A 14,017-nucleotide genomic window follows, 5' to 3' on the forward strand; every position below is an offset into this window, starting at 1 on the left:
TGAGACCAGACACTCTTGAGGTACCACTGCAGTTTCCTCATATGCAGCCTTACATATGGTATTAGGAGAATGCAGGAGGCCATGTAACCCAAAGCTTGCAGAATTTTTCTTGCAGTCAGCTGTTTCATTGAAGCCAGGTGTCAGATAAAAGAAGCCTGTTGCACTTTTTTGTCTGGTGTCAAGGAAGCCATCTGGGTCAAAGTACTCAGAAGAGCACCCACGAAAGAAAGCTGTTGTGTGGGTACCAGGTTTGATTTCTTTAGATTCACTGTGAAACCAAGGCACTGAAGAAGATGCTGCACAAAGGCTAGATGCCGAAGTAGAGTGTCTTTGTCGTCCGCTTGAAGAAGACAGTCATCCAGATAAGGGTAAATTTGAATCCCCTTCTGTCTGCGAAATGCCATTACTGGTGCCAGGCACTTCGTAAAGACCCTGGGTGCAGTAGATAAGCCAAAGGGCAGCACAGAGAACTGGTAATGTTTCGAGCCTGCTTTGAAACGCAGATACCTTCTGCACTCTTGCCTTATAGGAATATGCAGGTAAGCTTCTTTTAAGTCCAAAGTCACCATCCAAGCATTCTTGCTCAACATAGGCAGCAGCTGCTGCAGAGTGAGCATGTTGAATTTTGGTATATCTAGGAAGGTGTTTAGTACAGAGAGGTCCAGGATTGGTCTCCACAAATTTTCCTTCCTGGGAACCAGGAAAAGTCTGGAATAAAAACCTTGCCCTATTTCTAAATTTGGCACCAATTCTATGGCCCTCATAGCCAGGAGGGATTGAACCTGCCATTGTGCCTCTGCCCACTGATGATTTGGCAGGTCTGGCCAACTGTTCGGTTTTGGCAAGGTGTGGAAATGAAATCTGTAACCTCTTGAGACTATGTCTAGAACCCATTTGTCCCGGGTTATGTGGTTCCAATTTTGATAAAAAAGAGAAATCCTTCCCCCCAAAGGAGCTTCCAGGAGAGGAGCCCCTGGAACCAGAAAGGGAGAGTCATAAAGACTGTTTTCAGTAGGGTTGAGACTTATCATCACCTCCCTTGGGAGAGGGGGCACTCCACTGCCTATTCCTAAAATGGGACTGTGACTGTCCCCTACCTCTGGAACACCTGAATCTGCCTCTCTGAGACATGTCCAAGCCCAGAAAGGACCAAGGTTTAGTTGGTCAGTGTCTGCCAAATCTAGGAGGTTGCACCTGTAGAAAATCCTTAACCATCTGCATAGATTTGGCTTTGTCTTCCATTTTCTTCAATACCTCTTCAGCTTTGGATCCAAACAGAACATTGTGCTGCAAAGGGGCATCCAAAAGTTTGGCTTTAATCTGATCTGGCAAGCTTTGATCCCTTAACCAAGCATGTCATCTAATAACAGCACCAGTTGTTGCAGCCCTACAAGAAGCTTCCAAAGAATCAAAACCACAATGCAGGGTATGTTTACCTACTTGTTCAATAGCATGCAATAAATCCTGTAACTCCTGATTATCTGCACCAATAGACACAGCTGACATCTTTTGTTGAAATACAGATAAAAGGTATTGCTGATACTTCAGCATATGAAATTGACAGTTCAAAGCCCTAATAGACAATGTAGCAGAAGTATAAACCTTTTTACCCCATCTCTCCAAAGCCCTGGACTCTCGGTCAAAGGGAATAGGATTTTTAGCAGAGGCCACTTTAACACCCTTAGGACCCTGAGAAATTGTTTCCGGATCAGGCGAAAGATTTTTAAAAAGAAATTTATGAGAATCTGGAACCCTATAATACCTATCTGGTTTGGCCGGAGTAGGGGGAAAAAAATCAGGAGAGAGAGAGAAGCTTCCGAAAAAACATCATCAACAATGTCCAATACAGGGGGAATAGCCAGAGGCTTATGCTGTGGGGGAAGAAGAAAATCCCTAAGCCTTTTCTTGGATTCAGAGAATTCCTGCCCTTCCCAGTGAAAATGCACCCTCATATCATGCAAAGTTTCACCAAAAGAATAATCCTCAGGAGAGACGGAAGGAAAGGAATCTTCAGCATCAGAATCCTCATAAAGAGGAAAAGAAAAATCCTGCTCAAGGGAAGAAGCAGAAGAGACAGAAATTTGGTCTGAAGAATCATAATCGGACTGTAATCTAGGCTTCTTGTCAGGAGGGGGATGAGAACCCCTGATCATAGTTAAGAGATCTTCAGCCATCCTAAGCATCTGCCTCTGAGGCCTAGGACCCTGATCAAAAGGTGCCTGTGCTAGCCACTTCACTTTAGCTGGAGCCTTAGACTTTCATTTAGCATGTAAACCCGAATCCACATTTACAGGAAGCTGAGAAGGCCTGAGAACTCCCTCAGAAGCTGGTACCTGCCTACCGGCTCCAGACACAACTGAGGGAGCAGTATCTGAAGGACCAGTCCCTGCCAATTCTGAAGACCCCATCAGCTCCACACCGGAGTTGGTACAGGCAATTGGTTCAAAAGAGGCGGATGACAGGGGCTGCAAAGGCGCCTCACTGACAACCGACGAACCAGCAACTGGCAATAACTGAGTAACATCCTTTGCTGTGGGCCTCGGAGGCCTGTCTACATCCCTGCACCTCTTACACACCCCAGAAGCTGGAAAAGAATCTGAAGACAGGTTATAATTAAACCTTTTTCCAAAATAGTAAAAGGCAAAGTTATATCTACGCCTAATAGCATGCTGATTAAATCTAGCACAAAACACACAATTAGCAATGTTGTGGTCAGGACCCAGGCAGGGAATACAGTAAGAGTGAAAATACCTATGAGGTATTTGCTTCCCACAAGAAATACAATTATTAACTTTTTCTGACATCTGACTGGAGCAAGAAAAAGACCTCCCCAATCGGGTACTTATCTGTAAAAAATGAAAATCCTGGGGTTAAATCCAAAAACAAACAGAAACAGGCCAACCGGCATCAGAGAACTGCAAAGGGCACAGTGCGGCAAGAAAGACTGGGGAAATGGCGTCAGCTGAGGTCTTTATACCTTCCGGCGCATTGACGTCAGGATAAATGTGACCTCAGCTGGCGCCCGATCCAGACTTTGGGATTCTGGCCGATCGGGGGTTGCTGCTGGCAGGAAGAACCCAACAGTAATGACTGCAACAGTGAACCACGAAGGACATCAAGTACAATATGTAGGTTAAACAAGGATTTTAAATCACAGAAACTCTAGAAAATCAGTGTTTTAGGCAGAATTAGCTAAAGGCAGCAAGAAAATGCAGAAAAATAATACTTAATCACTCCAAAGTTTCTCCTTTGTCTCTCTGCTGCTGCAGAACTCTGCAGGGCACCAGGCAGTAGCTTGCTGAGCTGTATACTAGCATAAAAAACTTGCAAATGCGGGTTTTATAGCAGGAAAATGAAAGAGATAGAAATTAGCCCATAATGGCCAATAAACTACTAATTTCTGGGCTGAAACCACTTCTCCAGGGACAGAGAGGCTGCTCAAAGCTCCCTCTCTCACACTGAACAGAGAAACTTCCTTCTATCCAAGTAAGGTATAGGGAAACACAGAAATTTTAACACAGCCCTGAATTCAGCACTAAACTGAAAACTAGACTATACTAGATTAGAAAGGTGGGAAACAAGTATATATATATATTTTTTTTTTTCAGAAAATAAAGCAGATATAATAGCAAAAACATGTTAGATGCATATAAATGGCTATTCCATATGAGTGTGCAGCCTACAACAGTTAGACAATTTAAACACAAAAATGGCTTTGATAAAATGCAGGCAGAAAATAAACACAATATATAGCTGAAACAAGCTTTTTAAATCACAGAAACTCTAGAAAATAAATGTTTAGGAGGAATTAGTTAAATACAGCAAGAAAATGCAGAAAAATTATACTTAATCACTCCAAATTCCCTCTTTTGCCTCTATTCTGTTGTCAAACTCTGCAGGGCACCAGGCAGGAGCTTGCTGAGCTGTATACTAGCACACAAAAATCTTGCAAAATGTGGGTTTTATAGCAGGGAAATGAAATAGATAGAAATTAGCCCAAAATGGCCAATAAACTACTAAGTTCTGGGCTGAAACCACTCCTCCAGGGACCGATAGTCTGCTCAAAGCTTACTCTCTCACAGTGAACAGAGAAACTTATTTCTATCCAAGTAAGGTATGGGCAAACACAGAAACTTGTAACACAGCCCTGAATTCAGCACTAAACTGAAAACTGGACTCCACTAGTTTAGAAAGGTGAGAAAACAAGTATTTTTTTTTTTTTTTTTTTATTTTCAGAAAATAAAGCAGATACAATCAAAAAAAGACTTTAAATGCACAGAAATTGCTATCTCACTTGAGTGTGTAGCCTACAATAGTTAAACATGTAATTTAAAGACAAAAATGACTTTGTTAAAGTGGAGGCAGTAAAACAAGTACAATATATAGGTTAAACGTGGATTTTAAATCACAGAAACTCTAGAAAATCAGGGTTTTAGGCGGAATTAGCTAAAGGCAGCATGAAAATGCAGAAAAATTATATTTAATCACTCCTAAATCTCTCTTTTGTCTCTCTGCTGCTACAGAACTCAGCAGGGAACCAGGCAGGAGCTTGCTGAGCTGTATACTAGCACAAAAACCTTGCAAATGCAGGTTTTATAGCAGGGAAATGAAAGAGATAGAAATTAGCCCAAATTGGAAAAGAAACAATTAATTTTGGGGCTGAAACCACTCCTCTATGGACAGAAAGGCTGCTCAAAGCTCCCTCTCTCACAGTGAACAGAGAAACGACCTTCTATCTAAGTAAGGTACTGGCAAACATCAAAACTAGTAACACAGCCCCGAATTCAGCACTGACCTGAAAACTGGACTATACTAGCTTAGAAAGGTAGGAAAACAAGTATATATATATATATATATATATATATATATATATATATATATATATATATATATATATTGTTTGTTTTGTTTTTTCAGAAAATAAAGCAGATACAATAAAAAAAAACACTTTAGATGCACAGAAATGGCTATCGCACTTGAGTGTGTAGCCTACAACAGTTAAACAGGTAATTTAAACACAAAAATGACTTTGGTAAAATGCAGGCAGTAAAATAACCACAATATGTAGCTGAAACAAGCTTTTTAAATCACAGAAGCTCTAGAAAACCAGGGTTTTAGGTGGAATTAGCTAATGGCAGCAAGAAAATGCAGAAAAATTATATTTAATCACTCCAAAGTCTCCCTTTTGTGTCTCTGCTGGTATAGAACTCTGCAGGGCACCAGACAGGAGCTTGCTGAGCTGTATACTAGCACAAAAACCTTGCAAATGTGGGTTTTATAGCAGGGAAATGAAACAGATAGAAATTAGCCCAAAATGGCCAATAAACTACTAATTTCTGGCTGAAACCACTCCTCCAGGGACAGATAGGCTGCTCAAAGCTCCCTCTCTAACAGTGAACAGAGAAACTTCCTTCTATCCAAGTAAGATTTAGGAAAACACAGAAACTTGTAACACATCCCTGAATTCAGCACTAACCTGAAAACTGGGCTCTACTAGAATAGAAAGGTTGGAAAACAAGTATATATGTTTTTGTTTTTTTCAGAAAATAAAGCAGATACAATAAAAAACACTTTAAGTGCGCAGAAATGGCTATCACACTTGAGTGTGTAGCCTACAACAGTTAAGCTGGTATTTTAAACACAAAAATTACTTTGTTAAAGTGCAGGCAGTTAAATAAGTACAATATGTAGCTGAAACAAGCTTTTTAAATCACAGAAACTTTAGAAAATCGGGTTTTAGGTGGAATTAGCTAAAGGCAGCAAGAAAATGCAGAGAAAGGATACTTAATTACTGCAAAGTCTTTCTTTTGTCTCACTGCTGCTGAATACCTCTCTGCAGGGCACCAGGCAGGAGCTTCCTGAGCTTTATACTAGCACAAAACCCTTGCAAATGCGGGTTTTATAGCAGGGAAATGAAAGAGATAGAAATTAGCCCAAAATGGCCAGTAAACTACTAATTTCTGGGCTGAAACCACTCCTCCAGGGACAGATAGGCTGCTCAAAGCTCCCTCTGTCACAGTGAACAGAGAAACTTCCTTCTATCCAAGTAAGGTATAGGCAAACACAGAAACTTGTAACACAGCCCTGAATAAAGCACAAATCTGAAAACTGGACTATACTAGTTTAGAAAGGTGGGAAAACAAGTATTCTTTTTTGAGTTTTTGTTTATTTTCAGAAAATAAAGCAGATACAATCAAACAAAGACTTTAAACGCACAGAAATGTTTAACACACTTCAGTGTGTAGCCTACAACATTTAAACAGGTATTTTAAAGACAAAAATGACTTTGTTAAAATGCAGGCAGTAACACAAGTACAATATGTAGGTGAAACAAGCATTTTAAATCACAGAAACACTAGAAAATCAGGCTTTTAGGTGGAATTAGCAAAAGGCAGCAAAAAATGCAGAAAAATGATACTTAATCATTGAAAAGTCTCTCTTTTGTCTCACTGCTGCTGTAGAACTCTACAGAGCACCAGGCATGAGCTTGCTAAGCTCTATACTAGCACAAAAACCTTGAACAGGTTTTATAGCAGGTAAATGAAAGAGATAGAAATTAGCCCAAAATGGCCAATAAACTACTAAGTTCTGGGATGAAACCACTCCTGCAGGGACCAATAGTCTGCTCAAAGCTTCCTCTCCTACAGTGAACAGAGAAACTTATTTCTATCCAAGTAAGGTATGGGCAAACACAGAAACTTGTAACACAGCCCGGAATTCAGCACTGACCTAAAAACTGGACTCCGCTAGCTTAGAAAGGCGGGAAAACAAGTAATTTTTTTTGTGTTTTTTTTTTGTTTTTTTATTCAGAAAATAAAGCAGATACAAACAAAAAGGACTTTAAATGTACAGAAATGGCTATCACACCTGAGTGCGTAGCCTACAACAGTTAAACAGGTAATTTAAACACAAAACACGACTTTGTTAAAGTGCAGGCAGTAAAACAAGTACAATATGTAGGTGAAACAAGCTTTTCAAATCACAGAAACTCTAGAAAATCAGGGTTTTAGGTGGAATTAGCTAAAGGCAGCAAGAAAATGTAGAAAAATGATACATAATCACTCCTAAGTCTCTCTTTTGTCTCTCTGCTACTGTAGAACTTAGCAGGGAACCAGGCAGGAGCTTGCTGAGCTGTATACTAGCACAAAAACCTTGCAAATGCAGGTTTTATAGCAGGGAAATGAAAGAGATATAAATTAGCCCAAATTGGCCAAGAAACTACTAATTTCAGGGCTGAAACCACTCCTCCAGGGACAGAAAGGCTGCTCAAAGCTCCCTCTCTCACAGTGAACAGAGAAACGTCCTTCTAGCTAAGTAAGGCACTGGCAAACATAAAAACTAGTAACACAGCCCTGAATTCAGCACTAACCTGAAAACTGGACTATACTAGCTTAGAAAGATACAATGAAAAAAACACTTTAGATGCACAGAAATGGCTATCGCACTTGAGTATGTAGCCTACAACAGTTAAACAGGTAATTTAAACACAAAAACGACTATGGTAAAATGCAGGCAGTAAAATAAGCACAATAGCTTCATAGGTTCATAGGTTGGTACTAGGCTATCAGCCCTAGGGCCTATACAAGCCTAGCCATAACAATTCCCTGGCTATTTCTTCCCACATTATTTACTTTCCTGGACCCCTGTCTAGCAGGGTGACTGACATGATCCCTGGGATTAATTTCCTTTCTCCCATCCAATTGTCAAGGTTCCTCTTGAAGAGGTCCAAAGAGGCACTCTGCTTGACATGTATGGGCAATCTATTCCACAGTCTGTGGAGTCTCTGGGTCAGGAACCTATCCCTCCAGCATGTTTTGTTTATTGTGATGATAAGGTTTAGATCCCTGGAGCGTGTAGCTCTGAGGGATTTCTTTAAGTGTAGCATGTCCAACAGCTCTGGGTTTGACATGGCCTTGTATGTTAAGCAGAGATCACCTCTGAGTAGACGATATGCGACAGAGTATAGCTGGAGTTTTTTAAGGCGGTCAGCATAGGGCATCTGCTTTAGGCCTGCGATTCTTTTAGTGAGGTATTTCTGAGGCCTTTCCAGTTGTTGCAGATGTCTTGAGAGGTACATACCAAATGGGGCGTTGTATTCTATAATGGGTCTAATGAGGGATGAGTACAGTGGGACAATGACCTCCTTTTTTCTGGATGAAAAGCCCTTCGTGATGAGGTGTGCCACATAGTAGGATTTCCTGACTGTTGTGACGATGTGGTTATCGAAGGTGAGACCACTGTCCACCTGTGTCCCTAAGTCTCTTATCACACTTTCTGTGTTTAGTGTACTGCCACCTATATGGTAATTCATGGATACATGTTTTTTCCCAAAGGGGATAACAATACATTTCTTGGCATTGAGCTTGAGCCCATGGCTCTGGCACCAAGCATCTGTTTCTGTAAAGCTCTTTGTAGAGTATCCACATCATTTGGGGATTCAGTAATGGCTCCCAGTTTGCAGTCATCTGCAAACTTTGTTAGCCAGAGTCCCTTAGTGTTGACCTGTACTTCAGAGAAGTAGATGCCAAACAAGAGCGGCCCCAGGACTGAACCCTGAGGTACTCCACTTGTCACTTGTCTGGAGCTGGATTTGGAGTCGGCTACTTTTACAGTGTGGGTTCTATCAGTAAGCCATTTAGCAACCTATTGGGTGACATAGGGATTAATGCCCAGCTTAGTAAGTTTATCTATGATTCCAGAGTGGGGGATGGTGTCAAAGGCCTTGGCAAGGTCTAGATAGGCTGTGTGGACAACCTTACCCTTGTCCATGGCTCTGGAGACTGATTCAAAGAAGTCAATCAGGTTCAGGAGACAAGATCGGCCCTTCACAAACCCAAACTGGGTGGGGTCCAGTGTTTGAAGGTTGCCAATGTCTTTGTTTATAAGTTCCATGATAATACGCTCCATGGCCTTGCAGATAAGGCTTGTCAGACTGATGGGACGGTAGTTTCCGGGATCCAAGGTGGATCCCCCCTTGTGGATTGGGATAACTGTAGCTCTGTGCCACTCAGTGGGCATGAAACCTGAGGTGAGGCTATGATTAAACATGACACTTAGGTGAGGTGCCAGTTCATATTGTAGTTCATGTAGTACACAGCCCGGGATGTCATCTGGTCCCATGGATGCTGTATTCTTGGCTTTAGAGAGTGCATTTTGTACCTGTGTGGCCGTTATTACTGGAATTTGGCAATCTTCCGGAATTTAGATGGGCCATTTAGGGGGTGAGAGGGGGGTGAAGCTGGCACTGAATCGATCTGCCAGTATATTGGCAATATCCTTTGGATCAGTATATTTAATGCCATTCTGTTTTAGCTCAGAGCAGATCTGAGCATTGCCATTTAGATTCTTGACATAGTTATAGAATGCTTTGTGGTTGTCTTTGGAATCTTTGGCAATTTTATTTTCGTAACTAGCTTTGGAGGATTTTATGAGGCATCTCAGTTTCTTACTGAGGCTAGTAAGGGAGTTTTTTGCATCCTGGGATTTTCCTCTTTTCTGCAAAAGTTTCTTCCTTTTGTTGTAAAGTTTGTTTATGGCAGGGGACCACCAGATTGGCTTCCTTTTTTTGGATGAGAGCATTTTGGTTCTATTTGGGATGGCACAATTCATGCATGAGTGGATGTGCAATATGTAGCTGAAACAAGCTTTTTAAATCACAGAAGCTCTAGAAAATCAGGGTTTTAGGTGGAATTAGCTAAAGGCAGCAAGAAAATGCAGAAAAATATTTAATCACTCCAAAGTCTCTCTTTTCTCTCTCTGCTGGTATAGAACTCTGCAGGGCACCAGGCAGGAGCTTGCTGAGCTGTATACTAGCACAAAAACCTTGCAAATGTGGGTTTTATAGCAGGGAAATGAAACAGATAGAAATTAGCCTAAAATGGCCAATACACTACTAATTTCTGGCTGAAAGCACTCCTCCAGGGACAGATAGGCTGCTCAAAGCTCCATCTCTCACAGTGAACAGAGAAATTTCCTTCTATCCAAGGAAGGTATGGGCAAACAAAGAAACTTGTAACTCAGCCCTGAATTCAGCACTAACCTAAAAACTGGACTATACTAGTTTGGAAAGGTGGGAAAACAAATATTTATTTTTTGGTTTTTTTGTTTATTTTCAGAAAATAAAGCAGATACAATCAAACAAAGACTTTAAATGCACAGAAATGGTTATCACACTTCAGTGTGTAGCGTACAACAGTTAAACAGGTAATTTAAAGACAAGATTGACTTTGTTAAAGTGCAGGCTTTAACACAAGTACAATATGTAGGTGAAACAAGCTTTTTAAATGACAGAAACTCTAGAAAATTAGGGTTTTATTTGGAATTAGCAAAAGGCAGCAAGAAAATGCAGAAAAATGATACTTAATCATTGCAAAGTCTCTCTTTTGTCTCACTGCTGCTGTAGAACTCTGCAGAGCACCAGGCATGAACTTGCTGAGCTGTATATTAGCACAAAAACCTTGCAAACAGGTTTCATGGCAGGTAAATGAAAGAGATAGAAATTAGCCCAAAATGGCCAATAAACTACTAAGTTCTGGGATGAAACCACTCCTGCAGGGACTGATAGTCTGCTCAAAGCTTCCTCTCCTACAGTGAACAGAGAAACTTATTTCTATCCAAGTAAGGGATGGGCAAACACAGAAACTTGTAACACAGACCTGAATTCAGCACTAACCTAAAAACTGGACTATACTAGTTTAGAAAGGTGGGGAAAAAGTATTATTTTTGTTTTTTTGTTTATTTTCAGAAAATAAAGCAGATAAATCAAATATAGACTTTAAATGCACATAAATGGTTATTACACTTGAGTGTGTAGGCTACAACAGTTAAACAGGTAATTTAAATACAAAAATTACTTTGTTAAAGTACAGGCAGTAAAACAAGTACAATATGTAGGTGAAACAAGCTTTTTAAATCACAGAAACTCGAGAAAACAGGATTTTTGGTGGAATTAGCTTAAGGCAGCAAGAAAATGCAGAAATATTATACTTAATCACTCCAAAGTTTCTCCTTTGTCTCTCTGCTGCTGCAGAACTTTGCAATGCACCGGGCAGTTGCTTGCTGAGCTGTATACTAGCACACAAACCTTGTAAATGCGGGTTTTATGGCAGTGAAATGAAAGATATAGAAGATAGCCCATAATGGACAATAAACTACTAATTTCTGGGCTGAAACCAGCCCTCCAGGGACAGATAGGCTGCTCAAAGCTTCCTTTCTCATAGTGAGCAAAGAAACTTCCTTCTCCCTAAGTAAGGTATTGGCAAACACAGAAACTTGTAACACAGTCCTGAATTCAGCAATAACCTGAAAGCTGAACTATACCAACTTAGAAAGGTGGGAAAACAAGTATATATTTTTTTGTTTTTATTTTCAGAAAATAAAGCAGATACAATCCAAAAACACTTTAAATGCACAGAAATGGCTATCACACTTGAGTATGTAGCCTACAACTGTTAAACAGGTAATTTAAACACAAAAATGACTTTGTTAAATTGCAGGCAGTAAAACAAGTACAATATGTAGCTGAAAGAAGCTTCTTAAATCACAGAAACTCTAGAAAATTTGCATTTTAAGTGGAATTAGATAAAGGCAGCAAGAAAATGCAGAAAAATTATATTTATTCACTCCAAGTCTCTCTTTTGTCGCTCTGCTGCTGTAGAACTCTACAGGGCACAAGGCAGGAGATTGCTGAGATGTATACTACCACAAAAACACAGAAACTTGTAACACAGCCCTGAATTCAGCACTAACCTGAAAGCTGGACAATACCAGGTTACAAGGGTGGGAAAACAAGTATTTTTTTTTGTTTTTTTTGTTTTTTTTTCAGAAAATAAGGCAGATACAATCAAAAAAACACTTTAAAATGCATATAAATTGCTATCACACTTGAGTGTGCAGCCTACAACAGTTAAGCAGGCAATTTAAACACAAAAATTACTTTTTAAAAATGCAGGCAGTAAAATAAGCATAATATGTAGCTGAAACAAACTTTTTAAATCACAGAAACTCTAGAAAACCAACATTTTCGGCGGAAGCTAAAGTCAGCAAAAAAATGCAGAAAAATGCTACTTAATCACTCCAAAGTCTCTCTTTTGTCTCTCTGCTTCTGTAGAACTCTGCAGGGCACCATGCAGGAGCTCGCTGAGCTGTATACTAGCAAAAAAAACTTGCAAATGTGGGTTTTATAGCAGGGAAATGAAAGAGATAGAAATTAGCCCAAAATGGACAATAAACTACTCATGCCTGGGCTGAAACCACTCCTCCAGGGACAGATAGGATGCTCAAAGCTCCTTTTCTCACAGTGAACAGAGAAACTTCCTTCTATCCAAGTAAGGAATGGGCAAACACAGAAACTTGTAACACAGCCCTGAATTCGGCACTAACATAAAAATTGGACTATACTAGTTTAGAAAGTCGGTAAAACAAGTATTTTTTTTGTTTATTTTTAGAAAATAAAGCAGATACAATCAAAAAATGACTTTAAATATCCAAAAATGGCTATCACACTTGAGTGTATAGCCTACGACAGTTGAACGGGTAATTTAAACACAAAACCAACTATGTTAAAGTGCAGGCAGAAAACAAGTACAATATGCTGATGAAACAAGCTTTTTAAATCACAGAAACTCTAGAAAATTAGAGTTTTAGGCGGAATTAGCTAAAGGCAGAAAGAAAATGCAGACAAATGATACTTAATCACTTCAAAGTTACTCCTTTGTTTCTCTGCTGCCACAGAACTCTACAGGGCTCCAGGCAGGAGCTTGCTGAGCTGTATACTAGCACAATAACCTTGCAAATGCGGGTTTTATACCAGGGAAATGAAAGACATAGATATTAGCCCATAATGGCCAATAAACTACTAATTTATGTGCTGAAACCTCTCCTCCAGGGACAGATAGGCTGCTCAAAGCTCCATCTCTCAAAGTGAACAGAGAAACTTCCTTCTATCCAAGTAAGGTACAGGCAAACACAGAAACTTGTAACACAACTCTGAATTGAGCACTAACCTGAAAACTGGACTCTACTACCTTAGGAAGGTGAGAAAAGAAGTATATATATATATATATATATATATATATATATATATATATATATATATATATATATATATATATATATATATATATATATATATATATATATATATATATTTTTTTTTTTTTTTCAGAAAATAAAGCAGATACAATAAAAAACACTTTAAATTCACAGAAATGGCTATCACACTTGAGTGTATAGCCTACAATAGTTAAACAGGTAATTTAAATACAAAACTGACTTTGTTAAAGTTCAGGCAGTAAAATAAGTACAATATGTAGCTGAAAGAAGCTTCTTAAATCACAGAAACTCTAGAAAATTTACATTTTAATTGGAATTAGCTAAAGGCAGCATGAAAATACATAAAAATGATATTTATTCACTACAAAGTCTCTCTTTTGTCTCTCTGCTGCTTTGAAACTCTGCAGGGCACCAGGCAGGAACTTGCTGAGCTGTATACTAGCACAAAAACCTTGCCAATGCGTGTTTTATAGCAGGGAAATGAAAGAGATAGAAATTAGCCCATAATGGCCACTAAACTACTACTTTCTGGGCTGAAACCACTCCTCCAGGGACAGATAGGCTGCTCAAAGCTCCCTTTCTCACAGTGAACAGAGAAACTTCCTTCTATCCAAGTAAGGTATAGACAAACACAGAAACTTGTAACACAGCCCTGAATTCAGCACTAATCTGAAAACTGGACTCTACCAGCTTAGAAAGGTAGGAAAAGAAGTATTTTTATGTTTTTTTTTTTCAGAAAATAAGCAGCTACAGTCAAAAAAACACTTTAGATGCACATAAATGGCTATCACACTTGAGTGTGTAGCTTACAACATTTAAGCAAGTAATTTAAACACAAAAACAACTTTGTTAAAGTGCAGGTAGTAAAACAAGTACAATATATAGGTGAAACAAGCTTTTTAAATCACAGAAACTCTACAAAAATCAGGGTTTTAGGTGGAATTAGCAAAAGGCAGCAGGAAAA

Source organism: Protopterus annectens, chromosome 6.part0 (genome assembly GCF_019279795.1).
Source record: "Protopterus annectens isolate FY-2018-M chromosome 6.part0, PAN1.0, whole genome shotgun sequence".
NCBI classification, from domain to species: Eukaryota; Metazoa; Chordata; order Ceratodontiformes; family Protopteridae; genus Protopterus; species Protopterus annectens.